The sequence below is a fragment of the Amblyraja radiata genome, chromosome 10 (assembly GCF_010909765.2).
Source record: "Amblyraja radiata isolate CabotCenter1 chromosome 10, sAmbRad1.1.pri, whole genome shotgun sequence".
Classification (NCBI taxonomy): domain Eukaryota; kingdom Metazoa; phylum Chordata; class Chondrichthyes; order Rajiformes; family Rajidae; genus Amblyraja; species Amblyraja radiata.
The window spans coordinates 37,862,119-37,884,424 of NC_045965.1; the positions used below are offsets into that span (position 1 = coordinate 37,862,119).

At 40.6% G+C, this 22,306-nt stretch overlaps 1 protein-coding gene and 1 long non-coding RNA gene across 2 annotated transcripts in view; one reads left to right on the forward strand and one right to left on the reverse strand.

Annotated features, from left to right (window-relative positions):
• Positions 1–22,306, reverse strand: part of agbl4 (AGBL carboxypeptidase 4) — a 472,100-nt gene that overhangs the window by 202,796 nt on the left and 246,998 nt on the right. The gene's annotated exons all lie outside the window — the stretch shown is intronic.
• On the forward strand, positions 6,988–7,992 carry LOC116977799. The gene is made up of 2 exons (XR_004413306.1): positions 6,988–7,026; positions 7,594–7,992. It is a non-coding gene; the product is annotated as an uncharacterized LOC116977799 (long non-coding RNA).

Genomic DNA, 22,306 nt, shown 5'->3' on the forward strand with positions numbered 1-22,306 from the left:
GTGCAACAGTAGAATTACTACCTTCCAGCTTCAGAGACCCCGGTTCGATCCTGACCATGGGTGCTGACTGAACAGAGTTTGCACGTTCTCCCTGTGACCACATGGGTTTTCTCCGGGTGCTCCAGTATCCTCCCACATTCCAAAGACGTGCAGGTTTGTAGGTTAATTGGCTTCTGTAAATTGTCCCCGGTGTGTAGGATGCAACTAGTGTAATGGAAACCATGGTCAGCGCAGACTCGGTGGGCCGAAGGGCCTGGTCCCATGCTGTATCTCTAAACTAAACTGAAAACTAAACACAGTAGCATTTCAAATGCATCTCTGAAGCAGAATCTCATCCTCTGAAGTGAATAAGAACTGCTCTGCTTGAATTGCCCATGTGCTTACAAATTTACTATTCAATTCAATTCCTGCCTGGAGGAGACAACAACCTTTCTCTCAAAGTCAGCAAGACAAAGGAGATTGTGATTGACTATAAATATCACCAGCATTGTGTTCTGGATCAGCCACATCAAAGCTAATGTCAAGAAAGCACATCATTGCCTCGACTTCCGTAGAAGGCTAAGGAAGTTCGGCATGTCCCCAACAACCCTCACCAACCTCTACAGTATCACTGTAGAAAGCATTGTATCGGGATGCTTCGCAGCATGCTTTAGGAACAGCTCTATCCATGACCACAAGAAATTTCATAGAGATGTGGACACACAAACCAACCGCACTTCCATTGACTCCATCTACACTTCACATTGCCTCGGCAAGGCCACCAGCATAATCAAGAACCAGTCTCGCCCTGGTCACTCCCTCTTCTCCACTCTCCCATCAGTAAAAAGGTACAGAAGTTTGAAAACATACACCTTCAGGTTCAGGGACAGTTTCTTCCTGGCTGTTATCAGTCAACTGAACTGTCCTCTCATCAGCTGGAGTGCAGTCCTGACCGCCCATCTACCTCATTGGAGACATTTAAGCTATCTTTAATCAGTCTTTATCTTGCACTAAATGTTGTACCCTTTTTCTGTACACCGTGGATGGTTTGATTGTCTTTTCTTTGACTGGATAGTACACAACTAAAAAGCTTTTAGAAACATAGACATAGAAAATAGGTGCAGGAGTAGGCCATTTGGCCCTTCGAGCCTGCACCGCCATTCAATATGATCATGGCTGATCATCCAACTCAGCATCCTGTACCTGCCTTCTCTCCATACCCCCTGATCCCTTTAGCCACAAGGGCCACATCTAACTCCCTCTTAAATATAGCCAATGAACTGGCCTCAACTACCTTCTGTGGCAGAGAATTCCAGAGATTCACCACTCTCTGTGTGAAAAATGTTTTCCTCATCTCAGTCCTAAAAGATTTCCCCCTTATCCTTCAACTGTGACCCCTTGTTCTGGACTTCCCCAACATCGGGAACAATCTTCCTGCATCTAGCCTGTCCAACCCCTTAAGAATTTTGTAAGTTTCTATAAGATTTTCACTCTACCTCGGTACACATAACAATAATAAACTGAACTAAATGTATTGTGATACTCCCACAAACTGTTTTCCATTTATATATATTACACATAGGCAATATATTGTTTGGCAGATGATAAAATAAAACGAATTATGCTGATAAAAGGGCAAATACTGCACAGCTAAAATGTTGTTTATAAATGAATAATTTAAAATAATAAGAATTCTACCGCAGCCGATGATTTTCAAATGCTAGAATCCTAGCTATGACCTGAAGACTATTGGTTAGAAATCAGGGGATTAGCTCAATGATCTAATGGGATTTTCAGACAATTGTAAATGGGTGATGCACAGTTTATCTTAAATTTTCAAAGTGAGTTATTAAGCTTCTTGCAATACCACCTTTACAATTTTTAGGTACACATGGCAGAGCAAAGGTCGTAAAGACACTGCTAGATGTCACTCAACAAAAAAAGCATAGAAATCTCCCACTGATTTTCAAATAATGATATTGTCTCTATTTTTCCATATGCTATATGGAAGCATATAGCCAGGTCCAGTTATTTCATTTTAGTGGGCATTACTATCCCTTCCCTCCTCCTTCACAGTTAAATCTCAATAACTCCTGTTTTCTTCACAAATGTTACAATGACCTTTATTACTTTGGATCATATTTTTCTGTAGGCTGTAAACTGATTGGAATTTAACATATTGCGGCCTGAAGCTACACGTAACATTCCCAGACTGGGTTATGTCTGATAAGTATTTAACATGGAGGCATGAAATTCAGCTTGGATTGTAGCACAAACTGGAACAATAGAAAATTAGCAACCTGTTTTAAATGTGCTTACTCTTCTTTAAATTTAATTTTGAGGAAAGGAAATTGGTTGGTATATGAAACAATCTGCCAATTTATTATCACACAAAATTAATTACATCCCAGATGGCTTAGAATGCAATTCTGATATTCTGCCAGATAAAAGGAAAATTACCTCTGGCTGAAAAAGAGCAGTTCGTAACAGTTCATTCCTTCCTAGTCTGTTCTTATAGCTAGAATGAAGCTCAGTAAATCTGCTCCAAGCCTTTATAATATGAGATGAGCCCTAATTTGATTGTCACAGTGACAACAACACCATGCATTAATAAAACACTATATTGCAGTAAAATGTCATGGGGCATTAACATGCAAAATCTGACATAATGCTACACAAGGATATGAAGAGACAGACTGGTCAAAACAAAATTAAAAGAGGATAGAGAAGTATCAGGCAAGTAGGTTTAGGGAGTTACAGAATTTAGGCCCTGGAAGTTGGAATAACTGCAATTAATAAAATTGTGGATACAAGAGGCCCAAATTGGAAGAACACATGTATCTGTGCAGAGCTGCATGTGATTATAGATAGAAAAATAAGTTGATGCAGTGATTTGAAAATTAGAATGAAAAATGTTGAAATACATATTTGCTTAACTGGAGCCTGTATAAGGAGTAAATAGGAAATCAAAATAATGGGTAACTTCACATTTACAGTGAATGAATCATAGTAAACTGGCTGGAAATGCAAAAAACAGTCAAAATATAACAAAAGCATGGATAAAGCTCAAAATAGATAAAGGTAAGAGGAGAGATGGTTGATGATTTTGAAGATAAAACAGACAATATTTGTCATGGTGTAGATTATTAGTTGTAAATTAGTGTGAATCAAAACATCAATGGCCAAGAAGAATGGAGAATGATGGAGTTACTAGCTGAGAAACAGAGTTTCAGTTTTCCCAACACTTAGTTAGAGGAAATGTCTGCTCATTAGATAATTAGCTCATTAGAGAGTCAAGTTCATTTGTTCATAAGTTCTAGGAGCAGAATTAGATCATTTGACTCATCAAGTTTACTCCGCCATTCAACCACTCAACCCCATTCTCCTGCCTTCTCCCCAAAACCCCGGACACCCATACAAATCAAGAATCTGTCAATATCTGCTTTAAAATTATACCATTAACTTGGCATCCACAGCCTTCGGTGGCAATTAATTCTACAGATTCGCCACCATCTGACTAAAGAAATACTTCCATATCTTTCCAAAGGTTCGTCTTTATATTCTGAGGCTATGGCCTCTGTTCCTAGACTCTCCCACTAGTTAGGGCGGTCATCGTGGCGCAGCAAGAGAGTTGCTGCCTTACAGCGAATGCAGCACCGGAGACTCGGGTTCGATCCCGACTACGGGCGCTGTCTGTACGGAGTTTGTTTGTTCTCCACATGGCCTGCGTGTTTTTTTTCTGAGATCTTCGGTTTCCTCCTACACTCCAAAGACATACAAGTTTGTAGGTTAATTGGCTTGGTAAATGTAAAAATTGTCGCTCGTGGGTGTAGGATAGTATTAATGTGGGGAGATCACTGGCCATTGCAGACCTGGTGGGCCGAAGGGGCTGTTTCCGCCCTGTATCTCTAAACTAAACCAAACTAAACTAAACTAGTGGAAACATCTTCTCCACAAACACTCTATTCAGGCATTTCACTATTCGGTATGTTTCAATGAGGTATCCCCTCATCCTTCTAATCTCCAATGAGTACAGGCCCAGTACCTTCAAATGCTCATCATATATTAACCCAATCATTCCTTGGATCATTCTCGTAAGCCTCTTCTGGACCATTTCCAACGCCAGCACATCTTTCCTCAGATATGGGGCCCAAAACTGCTCACAATACTCGAAGTGCAGTCTGACCAGTGTCTTATAAAGCCTCAGCTTGAGAGGCTTGTCAAGAGCTTGAGATAGATGACTGATTGTGGTAGGTGCAAATGAAGTAGTAAAATTGCATTGATTGAAAAGTATTGTCATGGATAAAAAATACTGAATTTAATTACATAGCACCATGTTTCTGCGTATAAGGTATTGTGGAGTATATGGAGCATTACATGCAACATTTGGAGTATTGTGTGTAGTTCTAGTCACCCTATTACAGGAAGGATATGGAGGCTTTGGAAAGGGTGCGGAGGAGGTTTACTTGAATGATATCTTGATCAGGGGACATTAGCGACAGAGAGAGGTTGGACAGACTTAGATTGTTTTCTCTGGAATGGCGGAGGCTGCAGCAAGGACTGATAGAAGTATATAAACTTATGAGAGGCACTGATAGAGTGGACAGCTGGAATATTTTTTCCCAGCAAAATCAAATGCTAGAGGGCATAGCTTTAAGGTGAGAGGGCAAAGTTTAAAGGAGATGTGCTGGGTAAGTTTTTACACAGAGGGAGGTGAGTGCCTGGAATATGCTGCCGTTGGTGGTGGGTGAAGCAGATATGTTAGTGGCATTTAAAAGACTTAGGCATATGCATTATGTGTAGGTAGATAAGTGATGGTGTTTGCACCATGTTAGGCAGAGACATTGTGGGCCTAAGAGCCTGTTCTTGGGATGTACTGTTTTATATTCTATGCTCAAAAGCAATCGACATTTCAAAAAGTTAACAAAAATCAGGGTCTTATCATATTGGGTAGACACACAATGGAGTAACAGTGGAGCCCGGGTCCAGCCCCCACCCGGGGTCAGATCGCCCGGCGTGGGGGAGCTGAGATTCCCCCCTGATGCAGGAGCTTGATCGCCCCGACACGAGGGCCAAAACGTCACCGGCTACGGGAGCCAAGATCACCCCGTCAACTGAGGGCTCGAGGCCCCTGACCGCGTGAGAACAAGAAGGGAAGAGATTGAACTTTTTTTCGCCTTCCATCACAGTGAGGAATGTGGAGGAGTCACTGTGGTGGATGATTATTTTAAAATGTATTTTGTGTGTTCTGTTGCTTCTTATTGGTGTGACTGTAAGGCAAATGAAATTCCTCATATGTTGCAAAACATACTTGGTTAATAAAGTATGATTATGATTATGAATACTCCAGCATTTTGTGTCTATCTTTAGTTTAAACCAGCATCTGCAGTTCCTTCCTATCCTTCCTTCGGTCTTCTCACATGGACTGTGAAATCCAGTTTTTGTTTTAGGTACTTCCATGCATCTGACACAAAAGGTATGAAGGATCCTGTAATTGGACAACATGCAGGGCTTGATAAAATGTCAATTTCAGGATTTTCAGTTGCCAATGAATTGGCTGCATGATCCATATGTACGTGTGCAGGGGCAAGCTTACAATGTGTATCTGGCATTAGGAACTTGACTAAACTAGGTTCCTTTTAAGTAATTTAGTTACCCAGCTCCCCTTTGGGCCACAACCATGTACGACATTGTGTAGTGAATTTAACAGCCCTAAAAAGCTTGCAACCCTCACCTGATCTCCTGACAATGTATTCTTGATGATCTCCCAATGAGACTACATCAGACAGTACCCCAAATATCTTATGCCAATCATTCCTCAAACACAAACACTAACCCCAATTTAGAAAAAAAATTGATAAATGATTGGAACCCCATCTCAGTAATTCCAACTCTCAACTTGCTGGACCCACTCAGGAAGGATGAAGGAATCTCTCCTGTGTAACCCATAACCACAATCAATAATAACAGCATCCCAACTTCACTGAGAAGGCCAACCTCCACTAACCCTCTACTGGGAAAATAATAGCAAATTCTGATTGACTTAAGCACATTTATTAAACTGGGATCACATGTTGTGGCTTAAAAGGAGCATACAACACAGTACAATGCACATTATGTGATATTATAGCACATACGAAAAATATATAATGTGGTTCAATATTACCAACCATCGAGGTGCACGGTAATATACTTCATGGCATAAACCTACACATTTCATAATATATTCCCAATCATTGATTTCTGGAGAAATATACTGAAATACGCAGATTCGCAGGAAATGCATTTTTTTAGACACTGCAAAGTTTTATATTTTGTAGAGATTTATTAGAATCATAGGGATGAGGAGCATACTTCACGTGGGGAGTTCAAAGACATTGGCATTGCTCCTTGGATCTGAAAGATTTAACAGAAGATTTGATAGAGATAATCAAAATTATGAATGATTTTTATAGATTAAATAAGGAGAAATTATTTCCAATGGCAGAAATATCAATCCAGACGACGTTCATGATTGACAAATGAGCTGGTAAAGACATGAGGATACATTTGTTTACGTCGGGAATTCTTTCTAAAATGTGCTATCTGACAGGATGATGGAAACAGATTCAACAGTAACATTTAACAAAATCAGATAAATATAGACAAAAAACTTTCTTGGGCTACAGAGAAAAGCAGGAGAATGGACTTATGCCCCTGTCCCACTTAGGAAACCTGAATGGAAACCTCTGGAGACCTTGCGCCCCACCCAAGGTTTCCGTGCGGTTCCCAGAGGTTCCCGGAGGTTTTGGTCACTCTCCCTAAAGGTGGAAAGTGTAGTCGAGGCTTTTTCTATGTTCCTGCGATTATTTCCAAAAAAACAAAACCGGCCTCGACTAAAAATAGGTTGCCGTTTGGTCAAAGCCAGTGGAATGGGGTCACTATTTACTTACAGGCAGTCGAAGGCAATCTCCTTCACTGACCGGCCATTTTGATTGGCTCATTGGAGTTTTCAGCAAAGATTCTGTAGGATCTTTGGTTTTCAGGACCTAGAAAATACGCCGGAAGGTAAAATGCCCGCTAACTTATTAAACTTCTTAAAACTGTCTCCACTCCTTCTCCCCCCCCTTCTCTCCCTTTCTCCCCCCTTCTCTTCCCCTTCTCCGTCCTTTTCTCTCCCTATCTCCCGCGCTCTCTAAAGGACTTACCGTGCTCTGCGGCAGCCGTTTACCTTCCTCTTCATCGCGCAGACAGCGCTCCTCCGCTGTCCCTGGCCCCCACCTTCGCGATGTGTTTGTGTGTGTGTGTGTGTGTGTGCAGTCGGTAGCAAAGATCCTACAGGATCTTTGGTCAGTAAATGCAGCTCACGCTTCAATCGAGGCTTTCCAGGCAAGTGACCAAAACCTCTGGCGACTCATGGAAACGTTGGGTGGGGCGCAAGGTCACCAGAGGTTTCCGTTCAGGTTTCCTAAGTGGGACAGGGGCATTAATTACATAGCACCTGAATGGAAATGGTGTGATTTGTATACAAACAAAACTTCATTTATTATATAGATTATTAATGTTATTTATTATCACACTTTACTTTAGTACATTCTTAATTATCTAAATTATCTAAATTGAACTGTTAAACAGCTCAACACCATACAGGACATAAAACCCTATCCATAACCATGCGCTCATACCACTGCTGACACACTGTAGCAGTAGTTTGTTCCATCGGCAGAATGCATTGCAGCAAACCACCAAGACTCCCTTGGCAGCACCTTCAATGATTTCAACAAGAGGGACAAGTGCAGCAAAAACATGGGAACACCTCCACCTGGAAATTGGCCTCCAAGCCACACACCATACCCCTAACTTGGAAGTTTGCCATTTCTTTGCCGTTACTGGACAAAAATCCTGGAACTCGCTCCTCAAGAACTGTACAAAAGGAACGGATTGCATCTTAACAGGTGGGGGACCAGCATTCTGGGAGGCAGGTTTGCCACTGCTACACGGGTGGTTTTAAACTGTATAAGGGGGGTGGGGTGTCAAATGGGATAGTCGAGGATGGAGTTAAAGGGAAAGTGAGTAAAGGGATGGTTAATGACCCCAGAATTAATGAGAAAAGAAGCTCACAAAGGGATAGGAGAGTATGGCCAAGTGTAATAAAGATCCATGTGAAAGGTGAGATGCGTAAGGAATTAAAAGTATTGTATATGAATGCGCGAAGTATAAGAAGTAAAGTAGATGAGCTTGAGGCTCAGTTAGAGGTTGGTAGATATGACATTGTGGGGATTACTGAGATGTGGCTGCAGGAGGATCGGGCCTGGGAACTTAATATTCAGGGTTATACATCCTATAGAAAGAACAGGCAGGTGGGCAGAGGAGGGGGGGGTAGCTCTGCTGGTGAGGGATGGAATTCAGTCCCTTGCGAGGGAAGACATAGGGATTGACAAGGTAGAGTCACTGTGGATTGAGTTGAGGAATTGTAACGGCAAGAAGACACTAATTGGTGTTATTTACAGACCCCCAAATAGTAGCCTGGATATAGGGTGTAAGTTGCAGCAGGAGTTAAAACTGGCATGTAACGAAGGTAATGCCACTATGGTGATGGGGGATTTCAATATGCAGGTGGACTGGGAAAATCAGGTTGGTTCAGGACCCCAAGAAAGAGAGTTTGTAGAATGCCTCCGAGATGGATTCTTAGAGCAGCTTGCAATGGAGCCGACCAGAGAAAAGGCAATTCTGGATTTAGTGTTGTCCAATGAACCAGATTTGATAAGAGAACTCGAGGTAAAGGAACCACTTGGAGGTAGTGATCATAATATGATTGGTTTTAATCTGCAATTTGAGAAGGAGAACGTTAAATCGGAAGTGTCAGTGATGCAGTTGAACAAAGGGGACTATGAAGGCATGAGAGGGGAGCTGGCCAAGGTAGACTGGAAAGGGATCCTAGCAGGAATGACGGTGGAACAGCAATGGCAGGAATTTCTGGGCATAATCCGGAAGACGCAGGATCATTCATTGAAAAAGGAAGAGAGATTCTAAGGGGAGTAGGGATAAAATAAAACTGAAAGAAAATATGTATAACACAGCAAAGCGTAGCCGGAATCCAGAGGATTGGGAAATTTTCATAGGACAACGGAAGGAAACAAAATGGGCAATGGCGGCTGAAAAGATGAAGGGCGAAAGGATGCTGGCCGGGACTACAAAGAAGGACAGTAAATTCTTCTTTAGATATGTTAAGGGAAAAGAGTAGCAGGGTCTAATGTGGGTCCCTTGAAGGCAGACAGTGGTGAAATTATTATGGGCAACAACGAAATGGCAGAAAAGTTGAATAGGTACTTCGGATCTGTCTTCACTAAGGAAGACACAAACACTCCCAGATGTAGTGGAGGACAGAGGATCTAAGGGGGTAGAGGAACTGAAATAAATTTTCATAAGGCGAGAAATAGTATTGGGTAGGCTAATGGGACTGAAGGATGATAAATCCCCTGGGCCTGATGGTCTGCATCCCAGGGTCCTCAGGGAGGTGGCTCTAGAAATAGTGGACGCATTGGTGATCATTTTCCAATGTTCTATAGATTCAGCATCAGTTCCTGTGGAGTGGAGGATAGCTATTGTTATCCCACTTTTCAAGAAAGGAGCGAGAGGGAAATGGGGGAATTACATACCAGTTAGCCTAACTTCGGTGGTGGGAAAGATGCTGGAGTCAATAATTAAAGAGGCATTTGGATAGCAGTAAAAGGATTAGTCCAAGTCAACATGGATTTATGAAAGGGAAATCATACTTTTTTTTTTTTTTTTTTTTTATATTTTATTTTATTAGAAGTAAGTACAGTCATATGGCACCAAAGTGCCTAATATATATTTTCATAATACATTTTATGTACAACTTCTTTTTTTTTTTTTTGTTACACTGAAAAAAGATTAGAATAAGAAAAAGAAGTTAGATAGTAAAGGATAGAAAGATGTGAAATATATAGTGTGTGAAAAAAGAAAACGAGTAAATGAAAAAAGTTGAGAGAGAGAATAGAGAGAAAAAAAAAAAAAAAAAAAAAAAAAAAAAAAGAGGAGATCATTATTTATAGTCTTGACCAACCCTCGTCCAGTCCTGAAACAGTTATTTTTTACAATTGTGTTGCACCATATGATTCCAAAAAAACGACGAATGGAGACCAACTCGTTATGAATTGGTCTGATTTATCCATTAGGAGGAATCGCATTTCCTCAAGATGAGCGGTGTCCAACATACTTGCAATCCACATTTTAAGCGTTGGTATTGATGTACCTTTCCAAAATTTAAGAATTAATTTTTTTGCTATTATTAAACCATAGTTAAGGAATAGATTTTGAGATGTGTTCAATTTATTCCCATCTTCCATTACGCCAAATATAATCATTTCAGTATTAGGTTCCATTCTTGTCTTGAATAATTTTGTAAATATTTCAAAAATATCATTCCAGAATCTATAAAGTTTTATGCAGGAGACTAAGGAGTGTGTTATAGTTGCCTTTTGGGCTAGACATTTATCACAAGTGGCGGATATATTTGGATAAAATTTGTTCAATCTTGTTTTTGAGTAATATAATCTATGTACAATTTTAAATTGAATTAAATTATGTCTTACATTAATTGAACATTTGTGAATATATATCAGGTATTTTTCCCATTTAACCTTCGTAATTTTTATCATTAGTTCCCGTTCCCACTCTTCTCTAAGTACCTCTGTCGATGGTAGGTCTATATTTAGAATACTATTATATAAATATGATATTAATTTTTGTGAGTCAGCTTCAATATTCATTGCCTCTTCCAATAAGTCAGGAGTTACTTTTTGATATCCTTGTATATATTTTTTCACGAAATCGCAAATCTGAAGATATTTAAAATATTGGTTGTTTTTCAATTTAAATTTTAATTGTAATTGTTGGAATGATAGTAAGTTTCCCATTTCATACATATCCCCGATCCTTCTAATTCCGAGACTTTCCCATTGGTTATATGTCTTATCAATAAGAGATGGTTTAAATAAAGGGTTATTCGCTATTGGCATTAACAGTGATAGATTTCTTAATTTTAAAGATAATTTTATTTGTTTCCAAATTCTTATTGTACCATATATAATTGGGTTCTTCTTATATATTGTGTTATTCAGTTTTTTTGGGGAGAAGAGGATCGTTCCTATATTACTAGGATGGCAATCCTCCTTCTCCATTTTTATCCATTCTGTCTGTTGGGTAGCACTATCCAACCAATAAATCATATTCTTAATATGCACTGCCCAGTAATAATACATAAAATTCGGAAGTGAAAGTCCCCCGACCTCTTTTGGTTTACATAAATGTTTTTTTGTGATTCTATGTGATCTATAGTCCCAAATATAATTAGTAATATTAGAGTCTAATTTTTTAAAAAAGTATTTTGGTATATATACCGGTATAGATTGAAATAGGTATAATAATTGTGGTAGGAAGATCATTTTTATTGCATTTATTCTACCTAATAATGATAAGGGAAGTGTTTTCCAAAATTTAATCAACGTATTAAGTTTATTTAATAAAGGCATGAAATTAGCATTGAATAATGCTTTATATTTTCTAGTAATCTGAATACCCAAATATTTAAATTTTTCTGTTGCGATTTTAAAGGGGAACTTCAGTAAGTGTGTAGGTTCTTGAGGTTTTAATGTCATGATTTCACTTTTATTCCAGTTTATTCTATATCCAGAAAAAGACCCAAATTCCTCTATTAAGTTTAATAAATTTGGTATGCTCGTTTGTGACTTTGTAATATATAAAAGTATATCGTCTGCATATAATGAGATTTTATTCTTTGAGTCTCTGGTATTATAGCCCTGAATATTCGGATGAATTCTTATACTTTCAGCCAGGGGTTCTATCATAAGGGCAAATAGCAGGGGTGATAGTGCACATCCCTGCCTATTACCCCTTGATAGTTGAAATTTTTGAGATAACATGTTATTAGTTAAAATTCTTGCCATCGGTTTATCATATAATAATTTTACCCATCTTATAAAATTCTCTCCCATATTAAATTTTTGTAGTACTTTATATAAGTATTGCCACTCTACCTGATCAAATGCTTTCTCTGCATCCAAAGAAATAATTGATATATCTTCTTCCTCTACTTTATGCGAGTACATTATATTAAACAGACGTCTCAGATTATTAAATGAGTGTCTTTTAGGTATAAACCCCGTTTGATCAGGGTTTATCAATTTACTAATATATTTGCTTAATCTTCTTGATAAAATCTTTGCTAAAATTTTCTGATCTGTATTTAAAAGTGATATAGCTCTGTACGAGCCCGGATCTTCTAAATCTTTATCTTTTTTTGGAATAAGTGTAATAGTTGATTCTGTTAGTGTTTCAGGTAGTTTGTTTTCTTTAAAAGCATGGGAGTATAAATTAAATAAATAAGGGGTTGTTATCTCCTGAAATTTTTTATAAAATTCATTATTAAAACCATCTGGTCCCGGTGTCTTACCATTTTTCAGCGATTTTATTGTTTCACCTATTTCTTTGATTGTAATTTGAGCTCCTAATTCCTCTTGTTCCAAAAGGTCCAGTATTGGAAGATTACAATTATCTAGAAATTTTTTTATTTTACTATCTTCTCTTTTAATTTTAGATGTATATAAGTTTTGATAAAATTGGGCAAATCTATTATTAATATCTTTAGGTAGTATTAGTAATTCTCCTTTCTCTGATTTAATTTTGGTTATAGTATTTTCCTTTTCTTGTTTTTTCAATTGGCGAGCTAAAAGCTTATGTGGTTTGTCACCAAACTCAAAATGTTCCTGTTTTGTCATTTGGAATAGTCTTATTACCCTTGCCGATAAAATTCGATTAAGTTTAAATTTCAGTAATATTATCTTATTGTGTTTATCTGTCGTGGAATCTTTGGCATTATCCATCTCTAACTGTCTGATTTCTTGTTCTAACAACAATTGTTCTGTCTTATTCTTTTTATTTTGAAAACTTTGATATGAAATTATAATTCCTCTCATAAATGCCTTAAAAGTTTCCCATAGTAAAGAAGGCAAAGTACCTGGTATATCATTTGTATCGAAAAAAAGTTCCATTTGTTGTTTTAAATATTGATAGCCTTGCACATCATTTAAAATATGTGTATTAAACCTCCAAAAAAAATTTTTGCCCGGCATTCCCTCAAATTTTACTGAGAATGTCAACGGGGAGTGATCTGAGATACTACTAATGTGGTATGTTGGGTTGTTTGTATATGGCATTAATTTCATATCCACTAAAAAATAATCAATTCTTGAATAAGTTTTATGCACCGAAGAGTAAAACGAGTATTCCCTTCCAACTGGATTAGCAGATCTCCATACATCTATTATATTCGTATTTTTTATATATGTATTTAGAAGTTCGCTAGTTTTAGATTTTAAATTACTCTTCTTTTGTTTTGCTGATTTATCTAGATATGAATCTAAAACACAGTTAAAGTCCCCCCCTATTATCACATTTTGGTAATTAAACTCTGATATTATGTCAATAATTTTATCAAAAAAGTGGGGGTTATCAAAATTCGGAGCATAAATATTTATCAAAGTTAGTGGGGTTGCATAAATTTCACCCGAAACTATAATATATCTTCCCTCTTTATCTGATATGGTATTCTTTAATTTAAAAGGAATACCTTTCCTAATAAGAATAGCTGTACCCCTAGATTTAGAAGTAAATGAGGAGTAGTATGTTTGGCCTATCCAATTCGCCTTTAATCTTATTTGTGTTTGTTGTTTCATGTGTGTCTCCTGCAAAAACATTATGTCGCTTTTCAACGATTTTAGTTGGGCAAAAATTTTACCCCTCTTAATTGGTTCGTTGGCACCCCGTATATTCCAACTACAAAATGTAATTCCTCCATTCTTTATTTGTCTATCGTCTTGCATTGTAAATCAGGGTAATATTCCTGAATCATATGGTGCAAACAAATACCTCAGAACTTTAGGACTTGGGTGGTCATCCCGGTTTATTAGATTTATATTGCATCTCCTTCTTGTAAAGTGCCTTAGAAAAAGAAAAAAAGAATGTGATACACAATTACTTTCAAAAAAATTAAACAGATAAAAATCTTGTTTGTGCTTTAAAAAAAAAGGTGCTATTAAGGTATCTAAAGGAGGATACCTTAAAGACGAATAGCCATCAACGATGGCAAAAAATGTATAGACCTCCGTGATGTTGTTATACATTGAGCTCCTCCCCCTAGGCGAATCCTCATAAAAAGTTACATATCGTTTCATATTGTGTTTTTTCTTATATGAGTTTATCAAATCAATGCTAGTGACAGCCGAGAGAAAAAAGAGACATAAGGAATAAAAAAACAAAACAAATATAGAACAAACATATACACGATTATATAAGTATATATGTCCCTCTAATTTATCCAATCTTAATCTAATCTAAACTTTCCCATATATATCCACCCTGTATTCTTACATAATATCCCATTCTATAACTACCATACATCATACAAGCTGGTACCAAAGGGTTAACTACCGTACAAGCAGGTGCCAAGGGGTTAAACTTTGAGCTTTGCATCCAAGGTTGAATATAACCAAGCTCTCTGAATAACACATTCCAACGAGATAAGCTTTATAATTGTCTGGGTAGCTCGGCCATTTTAATCAGTTCAGAGCTTTGTAAAAAATTCAGATTTCTTCATTGTCGGCAGCTTGACCCGATGTTTTCTTAACAATATCCTCTGCATACTTTAAAGCTTTTCCGGGAGCTGCAAATGAGCGTTCAACGCCGTTATAAGTTATCTTCATTTTTCCGGGAAACAAAATTCCATATCTTACTCCCGGGACTTCCCTCAAAGTGTGTCTTGCCGGTGTAAACAATCTCATTTTCTGGACTACCTCAGGAGAGTAATCGCGAAATAGGGAAATCATACTTGACTAATCTTCTGGAATTTTTTGAGGATGTGACAAGTAAAATGGATGAAGGGGTGCCAGTGGATGTAGTGTACCTAGACTTTCAGAAAGCCTTTGATAAGGTCCCGCACGAGAGACTGGTGACTAAAATTAGAGCACATGGTATTAGGGGTAGGGTGTTGACATGGATAGAAAATTGGTTGGCAGATCGGAAGCAAAGAGTAGGAGTGAACGGGTCATTTTCAGGATGGCAGGCAGTGGCGAGTGGAGTGCCGCAAGGCTCGGTGTTGGGGGCGCAACTGTTTAGAATAGAATAGAATAGAATGTCTTTTATTGTTATTCAAACAACTTGGTCTGAACGAAATTGCATTTTCTACAGTTTTTACATTACAAACAAACCAAGGACCCACACTTAACACAGTTTACATAAACATCCATCACAGTGAATCTCCAACACCTCCTCACTGTGATGGAAGGCAAAGTCTTGTCTCTTCCCTTTGTTCTTCTCCCGCGGTCCAGCAGTCCAACTGCAGCATCGAGGCGAACTGGGGCTCCGATGTTAAAGCCCTCGGCAGATGATGGTAAGTCCTGTGGCCATTTAAGCCACGCCAGGAGATGTTATGCTCCGGCTCCGTGTCCTTTAAACCCACACGATTCCAGCATGAGAAGCTGCCGTTGCGGGAGCTCCGAAAAGCCGTCTCCCACCAGGGACCTGGAGCTCCCGATGGTCCTGTCCACCGGGCCTGCGGCCGGAGCCTCCGAAGCTGGGTCACAGCCGAGCGCCACCACAGCTCCTCTGAAGTCGGCCAGCTCCGCGATAGCAGGTCCGCAGGCTCGGCAACTGGAGCCCCCAGGTTAGTCCCGGCCGGAGGCCGCTGCCGGCTCCACGATGTTAGGCCCAACAACATCGGAGACCCGTCAGGGAAAAAGTCGGGTCCCCATACAGGGAAGAGACTAACGGTTTCCCCCACTGGCCCCCCCCCCACCCCCCCCATCCCCCACATATACACAGCTAAAAAAATAATAAAAACGAGGCTCAACACATACAATTAACGACAAAAATTAAAAAAAAGATGGACGACTGTAGTCGAGCCGCTGCCGTTAGGCGCCGCCACACTCCAATCTCTTAGGCGCCGCTTTTCAATCTCCATTTACCATATATATTAATGATTTGGAAGAGGGAATTAGGAGCAACACTAGCAAGTTTGCAGTTGACACAAAGCAGTGTGAACTGTGAAGAGGATGTTAGGAGGTTGCAGGGTGACCTGGACAGGTTGAGTGAGTGGGCAGATGCGTGTATAATATAGATAAATGTGAGGCTATCCACTTTGGCCTCAAAAACAACGGGGCAGATTATTATCTCAATGGGGTTAGGTTAGGTAAGGGGGTGGTGCAGTGAGACCTGTGCGTCCTTGTACACCGGTCACTGAAAGTTGGCTTACAGGTACAGCAGGCAGCGAAGAAAGCTAATGGAATGTTGGCCTTCATAACAAGAGGATTTCAGTATAGGAGTAAAGAGGTTCTTCTGCAGTTGTATAGGGCTCTGGTGAGACAAGCTAGATGCAGGAAAAATGTTCCCAATATTGGGCGAGTCCAGAACCAGGGGCCACAGTCTTAGAATAAAGGGGAGGTCATTTAAGACTGAGGTGAGAAAAAACATTGTCACCCAGAGAGTTGTGAATTTATGGAATTCCCTGCCACAGAGGGCAGTGGAGGCCAAGTCACTGGATGGATTTAAGAGAGAGTTAGATAGAACTCTAGGGGCTAGTGGAGTCAAGGGATATTGGGAGAAGGCAGGCACGGGTTATTGATAGGGGACGATCAGCCATGATCTCAATGAATGGCGGTGCGGGCTCGAAGGGCCGAATGGCCTCTTCCTGCACCTATTTTCTATGTTTCTATGTTTCAAGCACGCCTCAGGAAGTGCAAAGGTTCAATGAAGCAGCTCAGTGTCACCTTCTCAAAGAGCAATGAGGGATGGAAAATTAAATGCTGGCTCAGCCTGTAAAGCCCACATTTCTTGAATGATTTAAAAAAACCTATGCAAATAAAGAACCTTGGCTAAAAATTGTTTAATAGCATTTTGAGAAGGTAATGTAACTAATTTGAGCAAAAAATATACAATATATTTATTTGGTGCTTTTAATATAACTATTTTTAATACCAATTTCAACATGATTAATATATGTCATAGAACTTTTTTAATTTAATAAAATATATATGTACCAGCAAAGCTACAATATGAACTAGATAACTAATTATCTTGAGCAATACCATGGGAGCAATATTTGTACACCCAGATTAGTAATTGTGCATTAAGTTACGATCAGTGCCTTAAATTGATAGGTAGTGGTGTAATTCTTAACAAAAACCAAGATAGAATTAAGGGCTTGCCATATACATGCCTGGAAATAACTAAATATAACGGGCCAATGATCTGTTTAGCAAACCGTGTAGGATCTTCAATGCTACGGGCCAATCTGCTGCAAGTTTCATTACAAATTGCAAGTGCACATTTTTGTGTGATTCAATTTATTTTGCAAATTAGGTAACATTATAACATATTCATTGAACAAGCCAAAATTATTCAAGGCAGACCTTAACCTTCAGCAATACTGCATGTAGGAGCCATTTATGCTTAAGTCAGTATATTATAGTCATGTCAAGATATTTCTACTTCTTATCTGTAAGTATGCTGGTAAGTGGGATTTGATATGTAGAGGGGTGTGTCTACATCTGGAGAGGCTAGCGCAGAGTCAGAGATTTAGAGTCTAGTTTGCCTATAGGAATGGTGAGGACAACAGTTTTTATCACAATCACGATCACGTTCACGTTCAAGTTCACGAGACACCACACGGAAGAAACAGTTAGTAAGAACGAAAAGTTATGAATTATTTCTTTATTTTGTATTACTTCAATAAAAGACTAATTAATCAATAAACAATGATTGGAAGATTTGTTTTTGCTATCGACGAGTGCGTAAACTATACCTCCACCACATCCCCGAGTAGTAAAGGGCCTGTCCCACGAGCATGCGACTCCAGGCGGCAAGCGCGACCTAACGTGGCCCCTTAGCCGCCCGGCCTCGCGGGGCTGGTCCCACTTCGATCGCTGGAGCTGTATGGAGTTGTGCGGAGCTGGTCCCGACATCCGAAAAAATGACCGTTCAAAAGTTCCGCGTGGCAACGGCCTGCCGGCCCGCTGCCGCCTCAACGCCATACGCACCGCCTCGACGGGTGTGCGCGCCACCTCGACGGCGTACGCAGCATCTTGACACCGTACGCAGCGTCTTGACGCCGTACGTCACGCGCGAACTTCCCGCGGACTTCGCTCGAACTTCACGTCACTCACTCGACCTCCGCGCAGCCCCCGCTTCCGATTTGGTCGCGCTCGCCGCATGCTGGTGGGACCGGCCCTGTACAGGGATCACTCGACCTCTGCGCGGCCCCCGCTTCCGGTTTGGTCGTGCTTGCCGCATGCAGGTCGCATGCTCGTGGGACAGGCCCTTAACAGTAATTAAAAGCTGGACATTCAAAAGTTTAGAAATTGCCGTTACACTGTAAATGCATTGTCGCCAGTCCTGCTGAATTGCCAAATTGGCCAGAATGACCAGGCTTGGTGTATAACAGCAGAGGCTGTCACAGGCTCCTTCTCAAATACTGTGCATTCAGAAAGTATTCAGACCCCTTCAGTTTTGCCACATTTAGTTACGTTGCAATCTCATTCTAAAATGAATTAAATTCTTTTTTTTATCATCAATCTACACACAATACCCCATGATAAAAAAGTGAAAACAGGTGTTTAGAATTTTTTACAAATTAATTAAAAAGATATAACTGAAATATCACATTTACATAAGTATTCAGACCCTTTACTCAGTAGTTTGTTGAGGCACCTTTGGCAGCAATTACAGCCTCAAGTCTTCTCGGGTATGACGCCATAAGCTTGGCACACCTGTATTTGGGTAATTTCTCCCATTCTTCTTTGCAGATCCTCTCAAGCTCTGTCAGGTTGGATGGGGAGTGTCAATGCACAGCTTTTTTTAAGGTCCCTCCAGAGATGTTCGATCGGGTTCAAGTCCAGGCTCTGGCTGGGCCACTCAAGGACATTCACAGACATGTCACGAAGCCACTCCTGCGGAGTCTTGGCTGTGTGCTTGGGGTCGTTGGCCTGTTGGAAGGTGAACCTCCACCCCAGTCTGAGGTCCTGAATGCTCTGAAGCAGGTTTTCATCAAGGATCTCTTTGTACTTTGCTTCATTCATCTTTCCCTCGATCCTGATTAGTCTCCCAGTTCCTGCCGCTGAAAAACATCCCCACATCATGATGCTGCCACCACCATGCTTCACAGTAGGTATGGTATTGGCCAGGTGATGAGCGGTGCCTGGTTTCCTCCAGATGTGACGCTTGGCATTCAGGCAAAAGAGTTCAATCTTGGTTTCATCAGACCAGAGAATCTTGTTTTTCATGCCTTTTGGCAGACACCAAGCGGGCTGTCATGTGCCTTTTACTGACGAGTGGCTGACATCTGGCCACTCTATCATAATGGCCTGATTGGTGGAGTGCTGCAGATATAGTTGTCCTTCTGGAAGGTTCTCCTATCTCCACAGAGGAACTCTGGAGCTCTGTCAGAGTGACCATCGGATTCTTGGACACCTCCCTGACCAAGGCCCTTCTCCCCTGATTGCTCAGTTTGGCCGGGCGGCCAGCTCTATGAAGAGTCCTGGTGATTCCAAAGTTCTTCCATTTAAGAATGACGGAGGCCACTGTGCTCTTCGGAACCTGCAATGCTGCAATTATACCCTTCCCCAGTTTTGTTTTATACCCTTCCCCAGATCTGTGTCTCAACACAATCCTGTCTCGGAGGTCTACGGACAATTGCTTCGTCTTCATGGCTTGGTTTTTGCTCTGACATGCACTGTCAACTGTGGAACCTTTTATAGACAGGTGTGTGCCTTTCCAAATCATGAACAATCAATTTAATTTACCACTGGTGGACTCCAATCAAGGTGTAGAAACATCCCAAGAATAATCAATGGAAACAGGATGCACCTAAGCTCAATTTTGAGTGTCATAGTAAACGGTCTGAATACATGTAAATGTGATATTTCAGTTATTTCTTTTTAATTACTTTGCAAAAATTTCTAAACCTGTTTTCGCTTTTTTATTATGGGGTATTGTGTGTAGATTGATGATTAAAAAAAAGAATTTAATCCATTTTAGAATAAGGCTGTAACGTAACAAAATGTGGAAAAAGTGAAGGGGTCTGAATACTTTCTGAATGCACTGTATATCACACATGATAAGTGTGCTATTAAATGGGTTAGAACTTCGCACATAGAACAGTACAGCACAGCAATATGCCCTGCAGCCACTAATGCCTATGCCAAACATGATGTCAAGACCAACTCATCTGCCTGCCCACAACCCATATCCCTCTATTCCCTGCATATCCATGTGCAAATCCAAAAGTATAGGGTTTTTCGGCGACTGCCGGCATCATTGATTGACGTATCAGGTCATTGAAAAATTTGCTCCATGATGCGGCATGACGAGGAGTGATGCAGCGTTGACGTGTCGTGATGACGTATGGCGCGCAGTTTTTTTTGTCGCAACATTTTTTTTGTCGCCGCTGGATTTTGAAATGTTCAAATTCTTTTGCTGACATTGATATGACACCGGAAGTCACAGAAAAAAAATCGCCAAATGGGACAGGCTCTTAAGACTGGTGGGAGAACTGGGAAGGGGGATGCGATGGAGGGAGAGGGAAAGCAAGGGCTATTTGAAGTTAGAGAAGTCAATGTTCATACCGCTGGGTGTAAGCTACCCAAGTGAAATATGAGGTGCTGTTCCTCCAATTTGCGCTGGTCCTCACTCTGACAATGCTGAAGGCTCAGGACAGAAAGATCAGATTGGGAATGGGAGGCGGAGTTAAAGTGTTGAGCAACGGGAGATCAGGTAGGTTAAGGCAGACTGAACGGAGGTGTTCAGCGAAACGATCGCCGAGCCTGCGCTTGGTCTCGCCGAGGTATAGAAGTTGACACCTGGAACAGCGGATACAGTAGATGAGGTTGGAGGAGTTGCAAGTGAACCTCTGCCTCACCTGAAAAGACTGTCGGGGTCCTTGGATGGAGTCGAGAGGGGAGGTAAAGGAATAGGTGTTGCATCTACTGTGGTTGCAGGGGAAAGTACCTGGGGAGGGGGTGGTTTGGGTGGGAAGGGATGAGTTGACCAGGGAGTTGCGGAGAGTTGCAGAGATGCTGCCTGTCCCTTTGATTTAAACCAGCATCTGCAGTTCATTCCTGCACATTCAATCCAAGAATCCTATCTTGCTATGATGCAATAAAAAGGAAATATAGGTGCTGGTTTATACCCCAAAGGTAGACACAAAATGCTGCAATAACTCAACTGGCCAGGCAGCATCTCTGGAGAAAATGGATAGCCTGAAGTGCATTCCAGCATTTTGTGTTGATCTTAGGCCTATCATGTTTCCAACCTTCAGCACATTGCTGCATAAAGGAGATGCGGGGTATTCGTTTGTTTCCACTGGGTCGAGAACAGTGGATGAGGTGAGCATTGCATAGGATTCTGTGATCATAACAGTTTCCCTCTACTACAGGGATGAAAGGATAGTCCTACAATGCATTATGAAGTCCAATAAAGAACCCAGATACAAGGCCATGAGAAATAGGAGCCGGAGTAGGCCATCTTTCTCTTTGAGCCTACTTCACTAATGAGTAGATCATGGCTAACCTTCTACCTCGGCATCATCTTCCAGCACTAACTTTCATTCTCAATAATTTCATTTACGTCTATTTAAATGACACCCTGCTTAGATTGGGAGATCTGATTGGTCAGCAATGGAGCCAATTTCAGGCTGCTCAAACAATTCCCAAAAGTTCACATTGCTAAAACTAACATGGAATGTTTTCAACATTTAGGTGTTGACATACACATTCAATGGGCGGCTTATTGATGAAACTGGTGGGAGCAGTCCCTTAACAATGTCTGAGGCAGGGCCGAGTGTGCAATGCTAACAGCTGCCAACAAAAACCATTATCTCTCCAGAATGAAAATTGTTATTGTCCAAAATGAGGACACATTTTGACAGTGCGAGTGTGTTCAAAATGTCTTCAGCAGAAAAATAAATCAAATAATACAGACAGGTTGAATGCCAATTTCGCGGCACCCTCGGTCCCAGCGCCTTACTGGATTATCCGTTTTTCTCGACTAACTAACAATAAAATGAAAATACACCCCTGGCCCACTAATGACACCCCTCCCATGTATCTAAAGCACCACGGAGTGCCATAAACTTAAATCACACAAATATTAAATATAAACTGAATGGAATGACCTGCTGATCCATCCCCGGCTCCCACCGTCTCCCCGGCCGTTTAGAGCCCTGGCTTCCGACCCCACTCCTGATTCACAAAGTGCA